Here is a 13,381-nt window from a genome sequence, read left to right on the forward strand (position 1 = left end):
TCAATACGAGTGGTGTTTAATCATTTTCTGATAGACCTGAGAAGAGGGGGAGAGAGAGAGAGAGACAGACAGACAGAGGGGGAGAGGTAGAGATAGAGAGAGCATTGTGGTGGGGCTCGGCCTTGTGTAGCAGGCCTTCCCTGGCCATCAGCCCAACATTACAGCACTATTCCTTCTCTGCTCCCTCCAAAAAAGCATTTCTCTCTCTGAAACACACGAAAGGCCGATCCGGAGTGCTAAAGTACAGGTAGGAATGCACTAGAGAAGAGATTTGCTCAGTTTCGTCGAAATTTCAAAGCCAATGCCACGTTTCTAACCAGTTTGACTATATTTAGTTAAGCCTGCTCTCACTGGATAGTCATGTAGCCCTGGAGGAAACAACACCCAGGCACAATGTTCATACACACAAACGTGGTGATCAGGTCACACGATGCGGCTCTCCACATTTGTTATGTCTTCATCTTTTGACAAAAAAGAAAACCACTGCATGTGTGCAAGCACCACACACCTAAGTATACACACACACACTTACCTCCACACCCACACACTCTCTCTCTGACTTACCCACTGAGACTTTGAAGTAACTGTCCCACACCACAGCAATGAGCTATCCTGGATGAAGCGGCTGTGCTGGACCCATCCGCGGCTGCACACAGTATGTCCACATATCCTCTCTGTAGAGAAGGGCAGAGAGGGAGCTTGGATTCAGTCACACAGCTTTGCACTCCCTGCAAGAAGTAGGCGGGCACGCCAACGACAGACCCATTCAGAGTCCCAGAAAGTACCAGCCTCCGTGTCTGCCTCAGCGCCTTTCCTACAATGTCTGTCTGCGCCTCTGCCCGGGATTTGCCCACGATAATCTGCCCACTTCACCCCAAACCCATCTCTGAGTGTTGGGTAACCTCCCCAACCTGAGCTAACTGCTTTCTAATATTTACAAACCAGCTCCTCTCGCTCTCCCCTGTCTGCCAGCTCCTTGTCTGAGACTGTCAGGGCCGCCACAATGGAGAGGCCATGTGGGTTTCCCATGGAGTCGCGTGTTCCTCCCGTCTGGCAGTTAACAAGGCTTTGAATGAGGAATGTTAGCAAACAGAGCTGCTGAATGTCGGATGAATGCTAAGCCAGGCAGCCAGTCAGATCGCAGCGCTGGCCCGGGCATATGAATAATGCAGAAAACTCGGCAGGGAGGAGAGGAGACAAGGCTCCACCTCCCTGTGCCCCTTCCCAACTCCACCCACCCCTCCTTCTTTTCCCCGCTCGAAACTCAAATGCCTTCACGGGAGCAAGAGAGCCGAGAGAGGGGGGAAAGAGAGAATTCAAGATCTCTGCTGCTATTCACTCATGCAATAAAAAAAAACCTGCAAGAGAAGAATAGTTACACATGCACACACATCTAATTACTACAAATCAGTTCTTTAAATACACCACTTTTCCCTCTGTCGTTGGGATCTATCACACTCTTTTTTCTTTTTTTTTTGTTTTTTGTGCCTTTTGTTTGGAATTGGCACCTGTCCCAGAAAAAGCCCCGCTGCTGCTCCGCCCTCCTGCTCTCCTTTCACTGGAGACTGCCCACGAGATCGAGAGAGAGCGAGAGAGAGAGAGAACGTGAGGAAGAGAGGGTGGGGCAGAAAAAAACCAAAAAAGAGGGACAGGTTTGGAGATGGAAAGGGTTAGGAAGGTAGAGGGCAAAGCAGATAAGAGCACAGGAAAACAATAAGGAATTCAATTTAAGACCCATGCGCGAGACACATGAAATCGAACAGCACACAAAACAAACTGCAGCCTTCATACTCAGATTCATCCAGGAAAAAAAAATCTGACATGTTGAGCAATCAAGAAACGTGCTGAAGGAAAAAAACAAAAAAAAAACCTTTGCACCAACGCTATGGCACGGCGCAAAACTCCCAGGTCCAGTTTATCTCTACTAGCAACAACCCAGGCGAGGCAAAAACGTGATAAAACTAAAAGCGCGTGAAAACAAGGATCTGAAAAATGCCCTTGCAAATGGCGCAGCAATGTCGAAGTAGGAGTAAAGCAAAGCCACTTGTTGCATGATATTGAGGAACAGATCTTGCAGGGAGAAGTGAGAGCAGGCAGAGGGTTAAAATCCTGGGACTGGGAGTAGTAAAAAATCCCTCCCTCTTTTGGCACAGACTAGCTAAAGGGGAGGGCCTGCCTGTAGAAATAGCAGCAGAGCGTTTTTCCCCTCTTTTTTTTCAGAGCTGCAGCGTCCTAGTCTACCCTTTCGCATGTGGCCGGGACCCAGGGAGAGAGGAGGAGGAGGAGAGCGATGGATAGAAAAAGAAGCAAGAGCAAAGAGAGAGAGAGAGAGGGGAGGGGGTAAGAGAGGAAGGGGAGAAGAGCTGTGAGTGGAGGAGAAAGAGCTCAGCTGATGATGAAACAGGGACGTGTGGGAGTGCGTGCGCACTACGCGTTTTCATCACAGACCCAGTATGACGTGCGCATGCACGAGGCAGGGTGGGGAGGGCGCTGAGCTGGGCTAAGGGGGGGGGGGGGGGGGGGGGGGGTGCACTTCTGCTGAGGACGAGAGTCACAGCAAACACTCACAAATGATTAAAGGATACTAGGACAACTTGCAACACCTAACTTTGAGACTGGAGGGAAAGATTAATAGTGTATCTTTTCTTTGCAGAGCTGCTGGGCCTTTCAGTTTAATATCAGCCATTTGGCTTTGACCCACACGTCTTTATCACTAAACTCCCAGCTGGCACTGAAGCAATGGCGTTCCCCTAGCGAAGGCCAAAAGTGTAGGGTATGATCAGTGATGAATATCCTTTTGATTACTGCTTGTTTTTTTGGGCTTTTTTAATGCTTAATCATTAATACGTAGGAAAGCTACATCAACTGTTCTGGCACGCAATCAAAGCCAGATAAGCACCTGGATGCGACTGCCCCACCATGATTGCGGCATTGAACCACGCTGTAAAAATCCTGTAATATTTACCGCAGTGCGCCCGCCATGTGCCATTACTAGGCCACCCTCGCCTTGCAGCGAACTGCAGCAACAGCAGCCGGTTCTGCGTGCGACTAAGGAGAGGAGAAATGTCGGGCAGTAACCGAACGATAAAATGGACTCTGTTGATGACTCTGCTCATGTCCAACACCCTCCTTCCCCCTCCGCATCGAGTCTATTCTGTCTCCCACCCTTTCTTGTCCTTTCGGTAGCACTGTTCTAGCCTACAGTAATAAACAGCCCTGTTCTGAACAGCTAGTGTTAATTTAAGCCTGCATGAGAAGGATCTTTTTTTTAACGTTTTTGTGCCAGATACTACCCCTGCTGTCTTCCTCTCTCCCCTCTTCTCATGCACACCTACCAACCTCTGGATCAGCATGCTGAAGGTTATTCACACCCGTCCGGTTTCCACCCGACTTCCCTCCTCAAAAACTTTTCTGGGCAGCCAAATTGTTGTAATGCCCCGTAACTGTTTGCAACAGATTCCCCCGTGGCAAAGAAACAACTTCCTCCTTTTTGGACACCATTCCCCTCCCCTCTAGTCTTCGCTTTCCCAAAAGAAACCCAGAACTCAGCACAGACAAATTTTTTCCCCTTTTTCTCTCCTCATAGCAGCAGCCATACAAAAGAGAGAGGGGGGGGGGACTGTCCAACAAAACGACGAATCTCACATCATGAAACACAGCTAGCTAGACTCCATGTCAATCTGTGTTTATGCTCGCAGAGTCTAAAGAGGACTAACATGAATTTAAACAAATGAAAGCTGGGAAAACATCAGTATTTCCAGAGTTTTTCAATACGTGTGGTGTTTTGGTTGTTTGTTTGTTTTTTCATTTTAAACAGGCGACAAGTAGATGAAAAACAGCGAGTATGAGCAACACAAGAGCAAACTAATATGGCTGCTTGCTTACTTGTACCGACCCTGCACTCTTAGTCCTGGAGACTGAAAGAAAAGGCGTTACGCTGCTGTGTGTGCGCCTTTTCTACCTCGCAGGACGGGCTTGGAGAGAGAAAGAGTGGGAGAAAGGAGGCGAACGGGTGCACTTGCCTTGCCTAGCTCTCTCCTCACCTTTCCACACAGTCAAATAAAAACTCGGCTTCCCTGTGTTGTGTGTACTACTGCTGCACCATCCGCATTTCAATGACGCACAATGTGCAAACTCGTGAAAAATGAGGAGTGAGATTACTCCCGAGGTTCAACGTGAGGCAACTGGTGATTTAAATGCACTTTATCAAAAAAGCAATAAATTCCCTCGTGGGCATTGATGAGCAAAACCCCGGTCGAGCACCAAACAGTGATCAGACTGAACCCTGTGACGTCACATCTCGCCACGTCTTTGAACCAATTGCTCTCGCTGAAATCATTAAACGCTGTTACGAGTGCCTGCTGAATATATATCAAGCACTATTGTAGACAAATTCGTGTTTCATCTGGAATCAGAAGAGTCCCTTTGCTCTTTATCTTCTATCTAAGATACTGTTACTGCAAGTCAGTTGTTTACCATCTAACATGTGGCAGGAATTCAAAAAACTTGGCAGAGCCTGTTGCACCGTACGTCGCGGAGAGTTCATTTGAGGATACAGCTCTGGTTTTGGCTCAGCTGCCAACTTCTGACACTGTAGCCCTCTGCACAGCCTCGCCCCTGCAGGAGTGGCCTGCGTAATGCTGCCATTGATGAAACTCCAATATTAACAACCTCCTTTATGACATCTCCACGAGTCTACAACCGCTTTTTTCCCCCCTTATCAGCTCCCTTCATCTCTTCGTTAAAACTGAGCTGCACTCTGCCTTACAGCACACGTAACGCCAGGGTGTAAAAGCATTGTTAACATTTCATATGCATGTAAATGCAAGAGAACAGAAGCTTTACCGCACAGTCTTACATATTCACAAAAAATCAAATAGATGCAAAAGGAAAACCGAATACAAACATTATCAAATAACCCAACCATAAAAAAGTGACAATACATGTGTCATGGTTGCAACACAGAGCTCAAGTCTCAGTGAAAATGACTTATAACTCTTAAGTCGCTGACTTATCAGCCCCCGAATGCCTTCACATCTTTATGAATCATCCCACAAATTTACTGCAACAAAGCAGCCGATCAGCACACACACAGTATAAAATTTACAGCACGCTGACACTGCTCGATGCTGCACTGCCCCAGGGCAAGCAACACACACATGCACAAAGTGAAATTAACTCAACCACAATATTTTTGATAATCACTGCTGGCAGCTTTACAGGACCATATAAATACAAACAAATCGCAACATGAACTGCAATTAAACAGCCAACAAGTAGTTGAGAGAAATCACAGCAGATCGGCTATCAAACTGAAATTCATCATTAAGCACAGCAATAACTAAAATAAATAAATCTATTATCCACTTTTTAACCAAAAATGTTTTTTCTTCAGTGTATTATGTTTCGCTGTTAGTTAGCGAAGAATTAATGGGGTTAAGTAGAACCACCTGGGATTGCCAGTAAAAAGACATATGACCCTCTGAGGGATCTACTTCTGTGACTGCACTGATTTTGCGCTGAAAAAGACCAACATTTGGGTATTTTTTGCACGTCAAAGATGTTCTTCTGAAGGGTGAAAAAGTCGCACAGGAGATCTATGTTTTACTGTGAACCTGAGAGTTATAGCTGTCTACACATTCACACCCTGGCGAACTTACACAAACTTTCCCTCTTTCTTCGGTGGCCGGCGCGGCGGGCCCGCTCCCTCTACAAGGTGGTCCGTCGAGGGGCCCCTCAGCAGCACGTGCCTCAACAACTTCTCTATTACACCCGTGACCCTAAGGTCAGGTTCTTGAGGGTTCTGAACAAAGGCCACGACCCTAGGGTCAGAAGTGTAACGCCAGGGGCAGGTCAGGGCCCCACAGCAAAGAGAGCGTGCTGTTTGCTTTGAAAGGTAAGGATCACTAACACACAGGCCTAATAAGGATTAAGGGGCCATCCCCTTTGGGATGTCACTTTGGGGCCTCAAACATCAGTCTCTATTAACCTATGTGACCCCCGGTGGCCATTATAAGGCTATAGGTCACAGTCACTTACGCTGCACATCTGTAAAACCTAAATCACATGCAACCTTTAACTTGAGTGCTGCTCATTATATGTACAAATTGTTCTGAGAGATTAACACCTTGTCAACAGGACTCAGTCCTCGTTGTGAGGAGCTGTGCCTGTGCAGGTAACTTGTTGCATCAGCTGGCAGATTTCAGTCTTCAGAAAAGGTCCTTTAAGGTGAAAAGCAGTAATTCAGCATCAGGTCAGCAAACAGAAAAAACAACAACAACAACCTGACAGGTCATCCCAAAATGTAATGTATAACTGAAAATCATGTGAGTACAGCTGATTTTTCTTTTTTCACCTCACGCAAAGCAGGCTCAGAGCACTCAGGAAAACTTTAATAAAAGCAGGTAGGCCAGAACTGAGGGAGAAAAATTACAAAATGGAGGACAGGAGGAGACAAGATGGCGGCCCGAGTGATGCAGCCACCCGCACACTCCTTGTAACGTGTCAAATCGCCATAAAAACGTTGTATTTTGTGCGATCTCTCTCGATGTGTTATTTTTTCATTTTTTAAAACCAATTTAAACATTTGTCAAAACAGAGACGACTTAAGATGCTTCAAAAGATCTGAATTCATTTTAGTCACTTTGGGAACTAAAAGTCACAGGATTAAATCCGGTGATGTCCAGAACAGCAAAGGCGGAGAGGAGACATAACGTACGCTTTTTCATTAAGATTCATTCGTTTATGTCGGATTTAAAGATTGCCTTCTTAACGCTCAAATCACACTAAAGTATTTCAGTTACTTTGAAATTTATATAATATAAATTAACTTTAATTTTTTTACCGTTATAATGAAGAAAAGAGGAAACTACTGAATTATTTATTTTTTCATAATATATTTAATAAACAGTGTTTGTAAAACAGGAAAAGATAAACGAACATAGGGGTAAACACACACACGTTCACATCATTTATGCAAAACTACTAGTTTTAATATATTATATTATTCAGTATTGTTAAGAGTAAAAACATAAAACACATTGTGGGCAATTTATAATTTAATGCGAACCAATACAAGCAGAAATCACTCCAGATTCAAATAAAAAAAAAGGAGCTAAATTCATTCAGGGGTCTTTTTTTTCACTCCCAGATTTTTTTAATGCAATTTTAATAATTAACTCAATTTATGGATCAACTTGAAATGTGACAACCGCTCAAATTTAAATTCTACATTTACAGGTTGCATGATGACACTTCTTCCCCAAATTGAAGCCTGGAAAAGGACAAACTTTTATTGTGAAAAGGTTAGATACACTTCATTCATAAATGAATGATAATTTCAGTTGTTAAACATTCTGCTGAAACTCATTTTATTGTAACTTTATCTCTGACCTCTTTCATAAAATCATCTCTGCACAGAGATGTATGGAAAAGCTTAAAATGCGGTGTATTTCCTCTCCCTTTGTTTTTTTAAAAGAGTCATTTAAATAAAGAGTATAAACATCACAGTTTAAAAAAGAAACTGTCGATTTTGTTAACTATTAGAGGTTGACTTTTAGTTAACCCTTGAAATGAATGAAGATTCTAAACCTGTGTAATTACAAGTAGAGGAAACACTTGAAACATTAAATCCTTCTACATATTTGCACTAAACTGGAAAAATTTGTAATTATTCGGAAAATAAGAAGCAAAATTTGTGCTCAGTATCATTTGAGTTTTGAATGTGTGATTAGAAAATGTTCTTTCAAAAGCACATTATTCAAATTTCCTCAGATCTCAACAGCAATATGTTTTAATTATTTCCCATGAGAACTATAAGGAGTAAATAAATGTACACATTTCTGTATTTCTTTACTTTAAAAAATGTTTTGTTTTTTTAAAACTCGTACTTAATAAAAACACAAGAGGGTAAAGCAACTGACAGAAGCTCTGAACAAATAAGAAGCCAGCAAGGATAAAATAACATGTCCTCAAGCGTTCTTCGTACGTAGTTCACACTTCTCAGGGGCACAAACTGAGCACTTTGTTTCAGATGTATTTCTTTTCAATCATTAAGCCACTCACCTCTGAAAAACGAGCTTCTCTGTGTGGAGGGAGCCTATTCGGCCACATGGCAGAGCAAAGGTTGGAAAAGAGGAGAGAGGGAACGGACCTGCGCTCGCTAAAGACAAGTGTCCTAAACAGCTTTTAAAACGGCCAAACAGACAATAAATCGCAAGCAGGCAGCACTTTGACAGCTTCTCCTTTTTTGCAGCTCTTCTTCATTAAAGTAAGGACAGAGCTTTGGGAGAATCATTGTCCTACTTTCAGTTAACCATGAGACTCTCCTCTCTAGGTCATTCTGCAACTGTCTGGTTTATTGGAAAACTTTAGTTTCTAATTTAGCTAACACTGCCCATCTTGAGAGGGTTTTAAAAAAATCTAATTAATGATGTTTTTTCAGGGAAAATAGAAATGTCAAAGTGATTTTTGGTTAAAAAAAATTAAAGCTTTTTTCTACTGTGCAGAGCATGGCAAAATGACATTTACAACAAAACTAAGTTGAAATAAGTTCAAGCATGCCCTTGGTAGTGTGTACTTATTTTAACTTGCATTAAATAGCTTTTCTCAGTGAGTTATTCAAACATTTTGTAGTGCTAGCTGTCAAGGGGAAAAAACTGTTCTGAATGCAAAGTCGAGTGCTCTCAAGGTTATGACATTTTCGGCTCGAACAATTGTCTTTTTAGATCACACGTGGCTCTAAGTCATTACTAAAAATGTAAGAATGACAGCAAATCACGAAACTGCAGAAAGGCACAAATATTAAATAAATAAAGCATATTTTAAGATGCATTCTTCACATTTAAAACTTACCGCTCATCTCATCTCCTCACAGAAAAACACACACATCCCACCCACCCACACACACACACACACACACACACACCTACACACGCCTCTCCTGATTCCTTACTGCTCACATTTCGGGTCCATCCCACATTAATAAATGATCAATTTTGCAGCTCTTATCATCAGCTCACATGCAGCTCCCTGGTGTTCTCTGGGAGTGGTACCACCTTTTAAAGCATTCGGACCTGCCACGTCACAGGGCTGCACTGCAGCCTGGATGGGCCTGCGTGACCTAGCTCGGTCCAAACAGGAACCCTTCGCACCACAACCCCCATCGGGACCCGTGTTTCATACAAGCAAGATGGTGGCGGTGGGAAGCTGTGTTTTATTTGAACTGAGCAATTCCATTAGCCTCCTGCTCCGTGTTTCATTTCTCATCTCTAAAAATCAGACACTTGTCTGACTGAACTGACAGCACCCTCCTTTTAGTCGCCCGTATCCAATTCAGCTGACTAAGGGTTCAAAAATGCTCCAAACGCAGTGTTTTGGTTGATTTCATATCGGGAACGAGTTTACATGCACATCCTCTCAGCTTCACACACACATGAACATACACACACACGTCTGGATTTGTCTGGGTTACAGAAGGTAACACAAGGCACACATGAAACCAACAGTAAGCAGTATCTGAGCAGGGATTTCACACGTTTATGAATTAAAAATATATTTTTTTGTTTTTGCTGGTTCACTGACATTTTCAATGCTTATAAAGAGAAAGAGTGTGTGAATGTGTGTGTGTGTGAGAAACTTAATGATCACATCAGGACAACCTTATATCACACTAAACGTGAAAAATTAAGAGTGCTAATAGGCTGAAGTTTCTCTGAACTATTGCAGCTGTTAAATGTTGATGGTAGTGATTTTACAGACACCCCTCCCATTTGGGGATGTCAGTCTCATTCCTGAATTCTCTATGAAACCTTACAAAAAAAAACTACAGATAAACAGAAAAAAATGACATATCAATGTTAAAAGTGCTCTGATTTGTATTGTATTTTTTAAGCTATGCACAAGCACAGAATATGTTAATCTGCATATTTTTACATGTATTTCATGTCAAAACACTTTTTCTTGTTTTGTTTTGTGGTCTTTTATTCATGGCTGACCTCAACATTAAATGATTTTCCTAAAAAAATGTATAGCATTCAGTTCACTTTGGCAAAGTTGTGCCCGAACATTAAGAGAATGATCAGAGCATTTCAACTATCTGTCCACCAATATTAACCCTAAACCTATACTCACACATATGTATTTTTTCTTTTTAAATTCAATCTCTGGCCAGAAACAGCAGCCACATAATAACTATCAAGCTGACTCCTGCTTAAAATCCAGTGTTGTTTTTTGCTAAAAGTATTGACTCATTGTGGTGTCTACTGCAGTGTGCAGTCTAGTAAAAGGGGAAAAGAGACGCTGGCTCTCAGGGGTTAAGATGCTAGCAGTCATGTGCCTGTCGGCTGCAACAAAAGCCTGCCTATGTAGGGTGCATACAGATGGAGTGAGCTCCTTTGTGTGCAGCCTGTGTGCAGCGTTTCACACGTCGCAGCCTCGGAGCTGCCAGGTCTGGCTCTCTGGGCCTGGCTACAGGCCTAGCTAGCAGCTTATAGCACCTGACGCTGGGCTCTCACTTTGCTTTTCTTTGCGTGAGACCCAAGTGCAGCGAGTTTTTGAAAGATAATGGAACAGAAGTCCAAATAGTGGGTCACACGGCTCAACACAAACAATTCCAACGAAACACGGCACAGCAGAGCACAGCCAGGCAGGCAAGACAGAAGCACTGTAAGCATGGCTCCCACTTATCTCTGCCGCAAAATATTTGACTTTTCCCTCCTCTGCTGTCTGTCAAGTGTCCCTGAAAAGTGCTGTCCAAGACTACTTGAAATATGCTAACATACACACAGCCAATAAACTTTTAATCACGAGTACTGTTGTGCATGAAGTGTAAACAGTTTTTATCTTACTATCTTCTATATCACGTCCACCAAGTGACAACGGGAAGTTCCTTATGGTGTTGCTTTACAATGGTGTATAAACTATTTAAAGCCTGTGCGCAGGGCATTGCTACATATCCTATCAGTTGTCGAGCATAAAGTCCACTTTAAGCTAACAGCTTTTTTTCTTAAGCTGCACAAAGTCAAGCTAATGCTTTTCAGTGAAAAATAATGCTCTTTATTTCGTTGTTGGGGAAAACACAAACCAGGATTCTCACACAGATGCAAAAGAATCTAAGAGTATATCATTCAAGTAAGAGTTACAAGATAAACTTCTTACCCAAATGCCACACACACACACACATGCACACACACACTTGACCTTGAATGGAGCATTAAGACTTATTATATATTATGCATACACTAAATAAAAACATTTCAGGACAGTGTAACTGCTGTAAATACCAGTTCTGTGCATTTGCCATTTGGAAGGTTATTATATTTTTATGAATAAAAATAAAAGCATTGCAGTTTTAAGCCTCCAACAACCAGTCAGGTTGTTTTTAGGCTCGTGCCTATACACACTCACAGGTAGAAGATTTAATTTAATTTTGACTATTAATATTTACCACTACAACTACTACTACTACTAATAAAAATAATAATAATAGAGCTGTTACTGCAAAAGAAAAATGTTATAAATTCTAAAACACAAATGCTTTACACACCTTCAACGACAGCAATAAAGATCTACTGTATATAATCGAAACTGTTTGAATGTGGGAACTCAAAAAGAGTAACCAGTTCAGTATCTGAACCCCTGTCTCTCCCTTACATATAATGTTGACTAATGTGCAGAAAGATAAACATTATATCATAGTGAACTTGACCTTTGACCCTGTGGAAATAAAATGCCACCACCTTATTTATCCCAGTCAACATCTGTGAGAAATTCTGTACATTTGTAATTTATTATTGAATAAATTACACATGAAAAAAGAATAAGTTTTTGAGATCACGATGACATCGACCGTCTGTGCCTCTGGCCACGTCTTTGAGACTAAGGCAGGGATTACATTCCCCTGCACACACCACAGACACCTTGTTCTTATATGATTTTTTTTATTGTTGTAGAGTCTGTGTGTAGGACATAGCTGGTGTCCTTATAGTTTCATAGCAGTGGGGACTAATCTACGTGATCACAGAAAATTGCAGATATTCACACGGAGCCTTGTATGCAATCTCCGATGATGATGTTCAACTCATCCAGATTCTTGAAGCTTAGCTAATTCAGGATCTATAAAACCGGCATAAGGAGACTGCCGTGCTATCAGGAGGCTGCTGGCTTGTCTGCTGTCTTAAAGCAGGACCCTTGGCTGGTACGAGGAATGAAGCTTTTGACATTTTAAATGCATAACAATATTTTTGAGGACTGGGACACACTGCTGCTTTGACTGCACTTAAAACCCACATAAAGTGGATGGAAATTCTGCGGTGGACCAGCATTAGTCTATTATTTCAAGCGCACAGCCCACTATTTGTACAAAAATAACTTCTTTTTTTTTTAAAGCTTTTCGTTTTAGTACATGTAAGCTTGTAGTCAATAAAAAAAAATACTGTTTCACTGTGCTGTTGATTTTGGATTGTCAAAGACCCAAGCGACAGAGGCTACACTGGGAAGAAAATAGAGCCATAAAAAGTCACTTCTGCTATCCTTCCAAAAATAACAATTAATCTTTAATGAGAAATACTCTGTTCTCTCTAGATCTTCTCCCAAAATAGGATTACTGGCACAAAAAAAAGAGCCAATACGAGAACCTCTGTGCAAATATTAAGATAAATGAAAATATTTTAATATGAAGTCATTGGGGCTGCCACAAACGATTATTCTGATAGTCGACTAGTCACCGATTATTTTTGCGATTAGTCGACTAATCACATCATGCATCCATTGGACATGAAACGTACAGCTTATTGCACCAGCAGCATCTACTCTTATATAACTATCATTAGCTTACAGCTTTAAGTGTTTAAGGTATGTGCGAACTAAAAATAAAGACAAGATGAGAGTTTATTAAATTTTAATGACATTTGCAGATTGTTTCGGTGGAGTTTAATAAACTCCTTGCTATCTAAAATATAAAAGGACATTCTCGAGCATCTCACACTTCTGATAATCAGTTGTCTGCTTGACGTTTATTCAGCTGTGTAAAAACTATAACTTTAATTTCAGCCAAACCGATTTACTCAGGAACAAATAAAACACTGAAAAAAGAAGTTATCTAAGTGACTTATATCATGTTTAACCTGAGTAGCGAAAGACCGCAGTGGGTAACAGACGTCTACGAAAAAGTCGGAGCGCTTTTGAAAATATGTGGTGTCTTGATAAACTGAGCAGATATTTGAGGTTTACACAGCTACATTCTCGCCTGAAAACATGTTAAATGTTTATTTTGTGACCCAGAAAGAATAATAAGAGTAATATTAAAACTAACTAGCTGCCACCATTGTTGGAAACTGAGCAGTGCCACGCTATGAATTCTGGTATAGGTTGGGCCACGAAG

The 13,381-nt window shown here is 41.8% G+C and overlaps 1 long non-coding RNA gene across 4 annotated transcripts in view; it reads right to left on the minus strand.

Annotated features, from left to right (window-relative positions):
* LOC147310496 (uncharacterized) overlaps positions 1 to 13,381 on the minus strand; it is a 36,094-nt gene that overhangs the window by 7,587 nt on the left and 15,126 nt on the right. For 2 of the 4 annotated variants that reach the window (XR_015125642.1, XR_015125643.1), the window contains exon 3: positions 565 to 674. This is a non-coding gene — a long non-coding RNA (uncharacterized LOC147310496). The other 2 variants (XR_015125645.1, XR_015125644.1) reach the window with 2 other exon arrangements.

This window comes from Aulonocara sp. 'chitande type north' Nkhata Bay, linkage group LG17 (genome assembly GCF_057382095.1).
Source record: "Aulonocara sp. 'chitande type north' Nkhata Bay isolate Kocher_YH1m ecotype deep benthic linkage group LG17, A_spYH_male_GT1.1, whole genome shotgun sequence".
In the NCBI taxonomy this organism is placed as follows: Eukaryota; Metazoa; Chordata; class Actinopteri; order Cichliformes; family Cichlidae; genus Aulonocara; species Aulonocara sp. 'chitande type north' Nkhata Bay.